This window comes from Poromitra crassiceps (assembly GCF_964638095.1).
Source record: "Poromitra crassiceps genome assembly, chromosome: 8".
Classification (NCBI taxonomy): domain Eukaryota; kingdom Metazoa; phylum Chordata; class Actinopteri; order Beryciformes; family Melamphaidae; genus Poromitra; species Poromitra crassiceps.
The window spans coordinates 44,906,468-44,918,337 of NC_139629.1; positions in this window are offsets into that span (position 1 = coordinate 44,906,468).

Consider the following 11,870-nt stretch of genomic DNA (forward strand, 5'->3'; position numbering starts at 1 on the left):
ACACTCCTCCCTCTCTCTCTCCCTCTCTCTCCCTACCTCCCTCCCTCCCTCCCTCTCTCTCTCCTTCCCTCCCTCCCTCACACTCCTCCCTCTCTCCCTCACACAGGCATGTAGACCCATAGACGTATACCTTACCTTTACGTCGGCCCTTTTTTTAATTGTGTGTAGTCCTATGTCTGTGTTCTAGAAGAACATCACTGTAATTTCATTATTATTCAACACAAGGTCTTTTTCATTTCCAGTGCTCCCTTTTTACTTGAAGCCTCTTTCTTTCTTTCTTTCTTCCTTCCTTCCTTCCTTTCTTTCTTTCTTTCTTTCTTCTTTACCTCAGTAATGATATACAGTATACTGACATGCTGCGACAAGTAATGGGAGTTTATGATTTTCTGCAAAGCCAATAATCCCATATAATCCTCCCAGTCATTGACCATTTATGAATGAGCCATGTTTTGCCAGGAAGTGACCCAACATCTGCTTAGCGTTTTCCAGGATTCTTGTACCTGCCTTCATGTAGCAATGACAGCAGCTAGCTACATCCTGGAAGGCTGTGATCCTGCAACACTGTGTGACAAGGCAGGCGTACGTGAACAAGGAAGCGGGGGAGGAAAGCAAGGAGGAGGGCAGGGGGAAAAGTGACTCAACAGGAAATGATGGAGGGGAGTTAGGTGACAGAGAGAGAGATGGGAAGGGAGGAGGAGGCGGGTGGGAGTGAGAAGGGAGATTGCCTCAGGACTCCAAAACATGTTGGGGGAGAGAGACAATAGACAGAGAGGGGTTGGGGGGGGGTGGGGAGGGGAGGGTAAACCAGCAGTAAATCAGCACGCACCATTCCACCATTTTCTTTTATTTGATCATCTTTTTTTACTGTGTGTTCTATTGTTGTGGTGCTGGTGAACATTGCGTACAGTGCCACACGCTGCACGTCTCAGCTTTGGGAGCACTGGTATAGGTGTCTTTTAAAATGAGTCACTAGACTATTTTTTATTTTGTGTTTTCTTTTCATCTTTTTTTGTATTGTGTGTATTTGATTGTATCTTTGTATGGACCTTGAGTCTGGAATAAAGCATATCATCATCATCATATTATCCTATAGCCTATACTCAATTCAATTCAAAGGGGCTTTATTGGCATGGAAAACACATGTTTACATTGCCACAGCAAGTGTGAAACAAAACAATAAAGTAACACAATTATAAATAAGTTAGCCTGTTATAATACAGACGTGTAAAGGGAGCTATATGTATTTCGATCTTGCAAACAAATATGTAGCCTACAAGGCTAGGTAACAAAAGTTAAAAAGTAGGATATAGGCAGACGAGTTAATTTCACAATTTAAACAATTAGTTGAAGATATCTGTACAGTATGTTAGGTATGTACAGCATGACTATGTACAAGATGTGCAGAGGTACAGTATGTACTGTCCTGTCACAACTGCTCACAAACCTTGTTTTATTGTTGTATTTCACCCAGCAGATATGACGTTGATGTTCTCAGAGTCGTTATGTATGTGTGATCTGGGGGAGGTGCCAAAGGCCACGGTGGTGCACTTCTAAACCTCCATCGTTGAGTCCATCCTCACCTCCTCCATCACCGTCTGGTATGCTGCTGCCACTCTCAAGGACAGATCACAGCGCTCCAGGGACTTTGTGACTTGGAATCCACCTCCCCTTGCTGGACCTCCCCTATTTCGGAACCCTGGTTACGGCCCTGGGTGTACATTGAGTTTATGATGTCGTAGGTTTTTCCTCCAATGCCACTTTCTATCCAATGCCACTTTCTAACAGTTTGTACAGCAGACCCTCATGCCAAATTGAACCAAAGGCTTTTTTTTAAATCAACAAAGCACTACTCTCTGATATAATATTCAACTATTGACATCAATCTATTCTATACTATACTGTATTGATATTACAGCTATTATTACTAAACCTATATCGATAATAGGGGTGTCACGATGCACTCAGTTCACGATATGATATGATACACGATATTGGGTTGACGATAACGATACGATACGATATTTTAACAATATCTTTTTGCGATTGATTTGTAAGTTGAGGGGGCATCCTCCACGCTAATTTGAGTAATTTCACCATTTTCATCCTCTGTGTCTGTAACGTCCCTCGTCTGTTCAAACAAAGCAATGAAAAGGAGAGCGAGCATGCAATCAGATGCAGATCAGTGCCACCATCTTCAGCTTCTTTTTCTCGCGATATGAGATTTCATCTCAACGATACATATTGTCACGTTTTGATATCGCGATATATTGTGGGACGATATATTGTGACATCCCTAATCGATACCAAAGACATTTCATGCCAATAGGCTAAAGCTCATTGAATTGAATTGACAGAGAGTGAAAGCAAGAGAGACAGAGAGAAAGACAGTTCAATGGTTTTCTGAGGAAATCTGTGGGCCGTGAAAACACAGATGGCCTCGTCATTTCTCCCCCCCCCCCGCAACTCTACGCAATGGAGTTATGACACACACGCACGTACACACGCACGCATGCACGCACGCACGCACGCACGCACGCACGCACGCACGCACGCACACACACACACACACACACACACACACACACATTAAATCATCATCAGTCAAACTCAGCACATTACTGTTAAGACTCACAATATAAGTTAGCCTATATATCATCAGCAGATTCACAACTTAAAGGAACACTCCGCCCATTTTCAACCAGCTTTGTATCATTAGAACATCAGTAGTATATCAGAAAACTGTAAACTGTTTTGAAGTCTGTCATTTAATTTGACAGTTATTGAGTGTTAAAGTGTGGACCAGTGACATCACTGGTCCACACTAACTCAAATTAATAACTCATTAACTCAAATCAACTCTCAATAACTCAAACTAGATGAATGACTTCAAAACCATTTACAGTTTGAGAGTTGATTTGAGTTAATGAGTTATTAATTTGAGTTAGTGTGGACCAGTGATGTCACTGGTCCACACTTTAACACTCAATAACTGTCAAATTAAATGACAGACTTCAAAACCGTTTACAGTTTTCTGATATACTACTGATGTTCTAATGATACAAAGCTGGTTGAAAATGGGCGGAGTGTTCCTTTAAACAACGAGTAGAGGGCAAATAAAGCTTGTTTATCTTTCAGAAGTGTACACCGGTGGGGGCCTGCGTTGAGTCAAAGGTCTTTAAATAAATCCAATCATCCTGCCAGTTCATTTTCTATGGAGATCGTTGCCAGTCCATTAAGTGTGTCTTGTTTCATTGTAGGCTACTACTGCGGAGGTAGTTTCAACTTTGAGAAACTTCAGATTATTGTATTGGAATTTTGGTCTCTCCAATGAAGGGGCAGCCATAAGTGCGCACTGCGCACAGGGAAACCTTTTTGGAATCCAGAAACAACGTCGCTAATTGCTACTTCTCCTTGTTCCTTTTCCTCAATCAAGCTGGAGGGAGAAGGCATGATGACCCGCCCTCCTCTGCCTCTGATTGGCTAGTAGTAGTGCTTGTTTAGGCATGAGGAGCGATGATTGGTTGGGTTAGGGTAAGAATATCAGGGTAAGCCAATCAGAGCAATAGTAGGGTGCACGGTTCGTGCCTTTCCCATCATAGAAAACATTTCAGGCAGATGCCCAAGCCTATCCTAGGAATAGAAATCTCACGGACGGTGGGGAGAGCATGGATCTAGGGGAGAGAGGCAGAGCACTGCAAGTGAAGGCGCACAATTTTCCGCCTCTCCAAGTGCCGCTCTAGGCGGTCGCCTAGGTCGCCTATATGCACGAGCCGGCCCTGGTCAAACTGCAATATGAAGAAACTTGTGTATTCAGTCATCTTGCTCAAATAGTCGGCTGAATTGCGCCAACATGCTCAAACCTCTGTATGAGCCAGCGTCTCATGCAGTGATTCAGATTGACTTTGACCCCATGGACAAGTGGGCACAAACAAAAAAAGCAAATATTTTGCAGTGTCTCCCGGTCACATCCTGTCACATCCATTTCCCAAAAATCATTTGGTATTTCTGGAAGTGAGTGAGTTCATCCCCTCCAAAGCATTCTGTTGAAATTGTACCCTGATGATAAGGTGCTTTGTGCAGTCAGCTCCTTTCAATGTGCCTAAGAATGAATGTTTGTGCTTAAAATGTAAAGTCTCCCCTCCTCAGTCCTTTACCCATTTCAATAGTGACTCTTAATGAATTGGAGAACTTCACCGCGGAAGCGGAAGGCCTCCTGCTGGGCCGGCAGACCCTCGGCCCTCACTGAGGCCGGGGACCACGGCTAGGGAAGCTGCCCAGGCTTCTGATGGCGTATCCTGGGCAAACGGCAAAAGAATCGCTCCTTTCATGCTAGAGTCCCAGCCTTTCATTGTCGCTGTCACCATGAAATCAGTCGTCACAGGATTTAAATCACTTCAATCCCTGCTGTCAGCGTAAAATCAGTCATCACAGGGTTTAAATCATTTGAATCCCTGCCACTTCCTCAATCACTGCTTCACTGATGCGCTTCTGTTTCAACACATGAGCTGTGTGTGAGAATGTGTATGAATGTGTACGAATGTGTGTGTGTGTGTGTGTGTGTGTGTGTGTGTGTGTGTGTGTGTGTGTGTGTGTGTGTGTGTGTGTGTGTGTGTGTGTGTGTGTGTGTGTGTGTGTGTGTGTGCGCGCGCCAGCTCTAATCCATTAGTTTGCCTACGTGGTCAAAATAAATAAACATACCTTACATTGAATTCACATAACACACATCTGCAGTCCTTAGTGCTATTAATGTTTCATTTTCAAAATTGCAGATCAATTTTGCATCACAAACTGCATCAGCAGCGCAATCCAGTTTTAATCTTCAGTATAGCCTATTTTATTTCTTGTGGTTCACAGCACAGTTCCCAGTGCTATAGCCAAACTCTCAAAGGCAGCATAAACAGATCATCTATAGTCCATCCTCCTCTTCCTCCCATGGCTGTTGGCTCTTTGATAACTGAGCTGTTTTACACTGGATGAGGCCAAAGGTCAAAGGCTGTGGTGGGCAGCCCACTCAGACATTTGAGGACTCTGCTTCCTTCCTGACGCCTTCATCTTGTCAGACCAACCACAAATCCAGAGTTAATAGACTAAAAAACATGATTCTGGGGAGCGTGTCTTTCCTATCACACCTGTATCTCTGCAGGGAGAATTCCAAAGTATGAATGAATGGTATTAACTCAGAGCACAATTTCATCAACCCTCTTGAGACATTTCCTATGTCAATTAAAGAGTGCTTATAAAGCAGCTAAAACATCTGTCTGAACATATACTTCTGCTGGCAGTCTGCCCAGGAAGAAAAGTGGCAAACATGACTGTTCCATGTCGAGCATAACACTTAGACGAAGGGAAAAAGTGGGTGGTGGAAAAAGGGGTGCGTTTTTCGCAAGAATTCTGGCTTCAATCTAGATTAGACAAACACCTGAGTATTCAGATTTCTGATCATAAGACAAATGAAAGAAAAAAATGAAAAATGATTATGGTATTAATAATGCTATCTAATCATATAATCGGATTAATGGAAACTACTTGCAAATCATTTGGGAAATGAGAAACATTCCTGTAACAACCTAATAAACAATAAATCAAATTTTGAGTTGTGTATCTTCCAAATTCCACTGGGGAAAAAACTCCTCCTGTATTGATGAGTGAAATGTTGCAAATCAAGTCAAAACAATCAAATGCAAAATGCAAAATGTTCCTGCGACAGTATCACAATATTCTCAATGTTGCAGCAGTCACAGGTTTTGCACCAAACCCATTCACTTCAATACATTCATTCACAATCAGTGTTGGGGGTAACTCATTACAAAAGTAACATATTACATATTACTTTTAGCAGTAACTCAGTAATATAACTTACCAATAGGATTTCAGTAATCAGTAACCAGTTACTTTGTCAAGTAACACAAGTTACAAATTGAGTTACATTTATTTTAATCCAAGCAAATATTTAAATAAAGATAGAATAATTCCCTAATCAAATTGTTTGTTTTTATGCAAATAACCACTATACATGACAATACCAAAGGAAAAGGATAACATTTAGAATTTTGGACTGTCTACACTGACTTCAAGACGGTTTAAAATTATTTTTCGGGGTGGTTCCGAGGCAGCTGTCTATTCTGCTACTGCAGTTATTTTGGTGAAAGTAATGCAAAAGTAGTGTAATAAGTAACGTGTTACTCTACACAGACAGTAATATTGTAAAGTAACTTATTACTTTCAAATGAAAGTAACTAGTAATATGTAGCATATAACATTTTGAAAGTAACTTGCCCACCACTGTTCACAATAATCATACCTTTTTGCTTCATTTCTCCACGTGAAAACGAGATGTGCCAGATGCACGTGAACTGTGTGATAGGTTGAGCATCCAAAATGGCAGCAATCTTGTCTGTCTGCAGCCTGTAACAAGGCTCTAATTACTATTACATGTTTGTACACAGCTGGTTCCTCTATAAGAGAATTCCCCCTGATTCCCCTTGTGTCAGCAGCACATCAACCTACACAAATGCATTTACCATGGAACATGTATGTTAACACCTACTGACTGAGATTCTTCATTTCCTATATGGCAGCGTAGGCAGTTGTTAAATGAATAATGGCTGGACATTTATATAATTAATAGTTCATTCATATTTCTGCGCTTATCTGCATCTCACGAAATACTAGATGTAAAAACACTATGGAACTGATAGTCTGCAGGTGATGCCTTTGGTGCAGAATATCAGAATCTCAAAACTCAAAATCACAAACTATACATTCAGCATTCAGGCGATGTCAACGTCATATACGTCATATCAATGGATCAGCGTGGGGGAAATCCTCCCGTTTCCCCCCACGGTCACTCACACATACATGTTACCGGAAGTAACGTGACCGACTGTATCTATGAATTCACCCTCCAAGGTAAAATTCCAGGAACTATTATTTTACATTTACTATTGATTACTGCCACAATATTTCTGTCCGTAAATTTATCAGCTTGAGCAGCAATTTAAAAAAAACTTACAAGGAACATTTTCAACCAACTTTGTATCATTACAAAATCGGTATATCCGAAAACTGTAAAAGGCAAGCTTGACCGTTATTCAGCATTGATTTGAGTTAAGTTGTGGACCAGTGATGTCATTTGTGCACCAATGACATCACTGGTCCACAACGTAACTCAAATCAACTCCCAATAACTGTCAAACTAAATGAATGTCTGCAAAACGGTTTACAGTTTTTTTGATATACTACTGATTTTGTAATGATGATACAAAGCTGGTTGAAAATTGGCGGAGTGTTCCTTTAAGCCTTGATTTTGCTCCAGCTTTGCTGGTTCAACTTTGATTTACAAACGGCATGAGGGAGTTCAATCCATGAGAGAGCAATCCATCACATATTTTTTTTTTCATGAAAGAAAAAAAAATGAAAGGGGGAGGAGGGGTGTTCAGATGTGGGTGGTGGGCTTCTGACTGCACTGACAGCTGTGAGGGACGGAGGTTTCTCAACACAGGAAATGACTTGACCTCCCCTGTGGGCGACTGGCCCACCATGTCTCTACCCCCACAGCTCCCCCGTGCATGCTGGGTCACTGTTGTGACACTGTTGTGTCACTGGGTGACAACAGCTGATGGTGCAAGTAGCATAAATTTGAGATTTGGAGTAGGTGTCTGCTGTGTGTGGGGAGGGGAATTAGGGACACATGTGAAAGATGTATTTGAGTTCTGCGATTAAAATCAGAATTCTGATATTAAATTCCCCATGAAATGAACGCCCATTTACTTCCTGGTAACCAGAGCACCGTTAATGGTGACCTCATGCTGTATCAGTAGGTAAATATAAAGTCCAACCAGTAAAACCATTACAGATTGATTGATTTACCATCCCGCCCCTCCTATCAAATAAAACTGACTGAGATAGTCCACTGGTTTACACGTTTGAATAGAAGCAAGGTGCTTTCAAGTCAGAATTCTGAGAATAAAGTGAAAGATTCAGACTTTTTATTTTATTTTATCTAGGCTATTTACTGTATTTACAGTATTATTTTCTCAGAAAATCTCAGAACTCAAATATTTTCACATGTAGCCCATAGAACAGAATAAAACAGTCAGACTAAACAGAAATCTTTGCTGACTTAACTTGTATATGGTCGTACTGTATGAGGACAGGGTTGACCAATACTGTTTGCGAATCAAGATGATGAGATGTGCTTCGTCACTCTTTGAAGATTGATAGCAGTTTCACCTCTTTATCTCTGAAGCACCACGCTGAAACTGCCCACCGTGACCTTGATTGCACAACAGGAAGTGGATCAAACAGTTTATTTGCTAAAAAACTCTTGTGCCACCCTGAACAAAGACTTTGAACTAGTCTGTGGAATGGAGGAATTGGACACAAGCACATTACATTACACAACATGTATCCGGTTTTGTGACATACATGTACTGTATGGTATCCTCTTATTGCTTAATACTCCAATAAAAGCAATAGAATGACCATTTCACAAGTTGGAGGAAGATTAGGCTACAGGTTATATTTGACACCTGGATTTTACAGTTTTATAATTAAGTTAATTATGTATTATGTTGTACATGAATACTTCATATATAACTTTTCTCCTGTGCTATAGGATTTCCTTGGCGTTTTGCAACAATAGGATAACCATTTGACAATTTGTAGGAGGATTGCAGACTTATTTTGCATCTGGACTGATAAAACAAGAATGGACTGAATGGACTCTGGTTTTCTGGTAACTGGCCTGCTGTATCATCATTCTGGTTCTCTCAGGGTGAGGATAGTAAACTCTAATGTAAGATGCAGGCTTCAAAACAAGCTCGCGTGTCCTCAGCATCCACCACGACTGGGCTCCTACTCCTTGTCAGTCATATATTGTAGGCTTACTCTTGTCAAAAGAAACCCACACACTTTTTGATCGAAATTGTTTATAGATAAGATCAACTTTATTAATCGGGAAATTCACCTGTTACAGCAGAGTCAAAAGTAGAGGAAAGAGTGATTGAGTGATAAAAAAAAGCAAATACACTATACACCTTTCACTCACACATATATGGCCATGAGGATGGACAACTGATAACTGCACATGCAATACACACATAGGACCATATTAAAAATATTAAATATTGCACCTGTAAATTCAATAATTGCACAGAGACTGGACTGCTCGAGATACAAGCAGGAATTGCACATGATAATAAATAGGATATATATTGTATCTATGCTGTGATGTTGTAAGTGGTGGGTGATGATGATGGTGGCAGACAACAACAGTGTTACATTATGTTACTGTGCTAGTGTAGTTTAGGAAAATTTGCCATGAATTTATTAAACTTCACTTGGAAAATAAAATGAATCTCATTCTGAAAATCTGGCTATTTTATATAATGTAGGTCATATTACAAGCTATATCAATTTGTTTTTTATTTACAATTTTATGGGGGACACAAACTTTGGATAATGACAGCTGCACCCACTGTGACTTTTGTGAAGAGAGACCTAGGCTATTCCTAGTGGTGGACGGTTGGGAACGGTGTTCCCAGAGTGATCATTGTGTGGGAATGCTGTGGGAACGCTCTTTGCCTCTTCCTCAGAGCCCGATTTTGTTTTCTTACAAAAAGTTGCTTATAGATGTTTAGCACTGTTTCTCGAAAGCGTTTTCCTGAAGGAGAGCAGAGCAGTGGAGAGGACAGCATGAAAGGAGCAGAGAATATGTAAGGAAAATGTATTTGGAAGCTGAATAAGCAGTGTTAATAAGAATAACAATGTTCCATCGAGTCTGTCATGAATAAAATCAAGGGGAAATAATCAGTAGATCTCGGCAATCTTATTTGAGTAAGTTTTGAAAGAGTTATGTAGGCCTAGCTGTAAAGGTAATGAGTAAAATCAATAAGAAAAAACATTCAAGCATACAGAAATAACATATCGGGTGGTCCGCGCCGCGTCCGGGGACCCCCATTTAAGTCAAGTCAAGTTTATTTGTATATGCCTAATTCACAAGCATGTCTCAGAGGACTTCACAGAGAATGTCTAGCTAAATCTAACTGACACAACAGTGACAATTACAGTAGTAATAATAACAACATGGTTGAACAATAATATGATAGAGAGAGACAGAAAGAAAGGGAGGAAGGGGGGGGGGTGTGGGGGAGGAGAGAGCAGGGAAAGGGAGGAGGTGGGGAGGGAGCAGGTGAGGGAGAGCGGGGGATGTGGGGGAGGAGAGGGCAGGGAAAGGGAGGAGGTGGGGAGGGAGAGTGGGGGATGTGGGGGAGGAGAGAGCAGGGAAAGGGAGGAGGTGGGGGGGGGGAGTGGGGGGTGTGGGGGAGGAGAGAGCAGAGAAAGGGAGGAGGTGGGGGGAACAGGGAGTGTGGGGGAGGAGAGAGCAGAGAAAGGGAGGAGGTGGGGGGAACAGGGAGTGTGGGGGAGGGGAGGAGAGGGCAGAGAAGGGGAGGAGGTGGGGAGGGAGCAGGGGGGAGTAGTAGCCGGTTCCCATCAAATCCTGGCCATTTCCACCACTGGCTATTCCTAATTACTAGCCTACCAGATATTCTAGTGAAAATAATGGGAGTGATAACAACTGCTCTAAATGATGTTTAAACCCAGATGTTTCCTTTAGGCAACGCAATCAATCCCTGTATTCTTTGGAAATATCACCTAGACCTTGATGACGTAAATTGATTTTTAGGGAGATTTCCTCCCCTTTAGCAGACTGGGCGGAGTTATGTTCAAGCCGGTGCTGCATGCATGTATTATTTATAAGGAGATGGCGGAAACCCGCGTCACTCTGCTCTGACCATGGATTTCGCCTCCCAGTGTTGACAGTCAGTCAGGGCCAGGGTGTCGCACATGGTTCACTGTTGACTGGAAAATAACTGGAAAGTGACTCGTCCCAACTACATGTTCTTACACCGACCGGCCACAGATGTAGAAGAAACTTCAGTGCATTTACATGGTGAGTAGGCTACGCTAGCTCTAACCTTACCGTTATTTGTAAACTGGGATTTAGCGTATTAGGGAGTGTGATATGTGATGTCGATGTTGCCCCTTTGAGTAGCCTACTGTAGTCCGCATATGATTTCAACATCTGCCGAACAGATGGAATCATATATGTGGAGTCGGACTACAGTACCTACTGAAGGGACAAAATAATGTCGATTTGACGTTGCTTACACTCTTTGTACACTTATTAGGCTACTACTGAAATGCCTTTGTAGGAGATGCTGCTACAACGTTACATTGAAAACCATGGGTTGACCAGTCGGAACCCAGTTTCACTGGTTTGTTTGAAGCGGTCCAGCAGTAAGTAAACAATCAATGTAAGCAGTGATTCGGCTAGTCTAACCCACTGAGCTAAATAAAGGTCTAATCGGGTTGTATGTGTGCAAGTAGCGGATCAGAGAGTCCATCTGGCTCGCTGCAAGGCTCCCTCTCGTCCGCCGAGACGACGAGTAGAGTTTCGGATGGCTTGGCGCCTCTGCCGTTCGCCGCTAGTGGGCGCTGTGGAGTGAGGCGACCAATCCCAAACTGGTTGGGTTGTGTGAGTTTACAAGGATTTGTGGCCCCATAAGATTGTCCATTACATATTTACATTTATGACTGGCTTGGGAAATTTAATTGAGAAATATCTGAAATACAGCTAAGCTACTGATTTTAAAATCAGGATACTGGAAAGTTTAAAATAGTGTTTTCCAGGCCTGGCAAAGTTAGGAAAAATTATAACAGGGTGAAATGTTTTTGAGAAGTCATAACATTTTATTTGTGAAGACGTTGATTATTTTCTTGAATATTGTCAACTGTTACAAAAAGCTGTGGCTGGCCTTAAAATAGTCAGACCTGTTGGAGGAAAAGATTGCTGTTTTATGTTGACA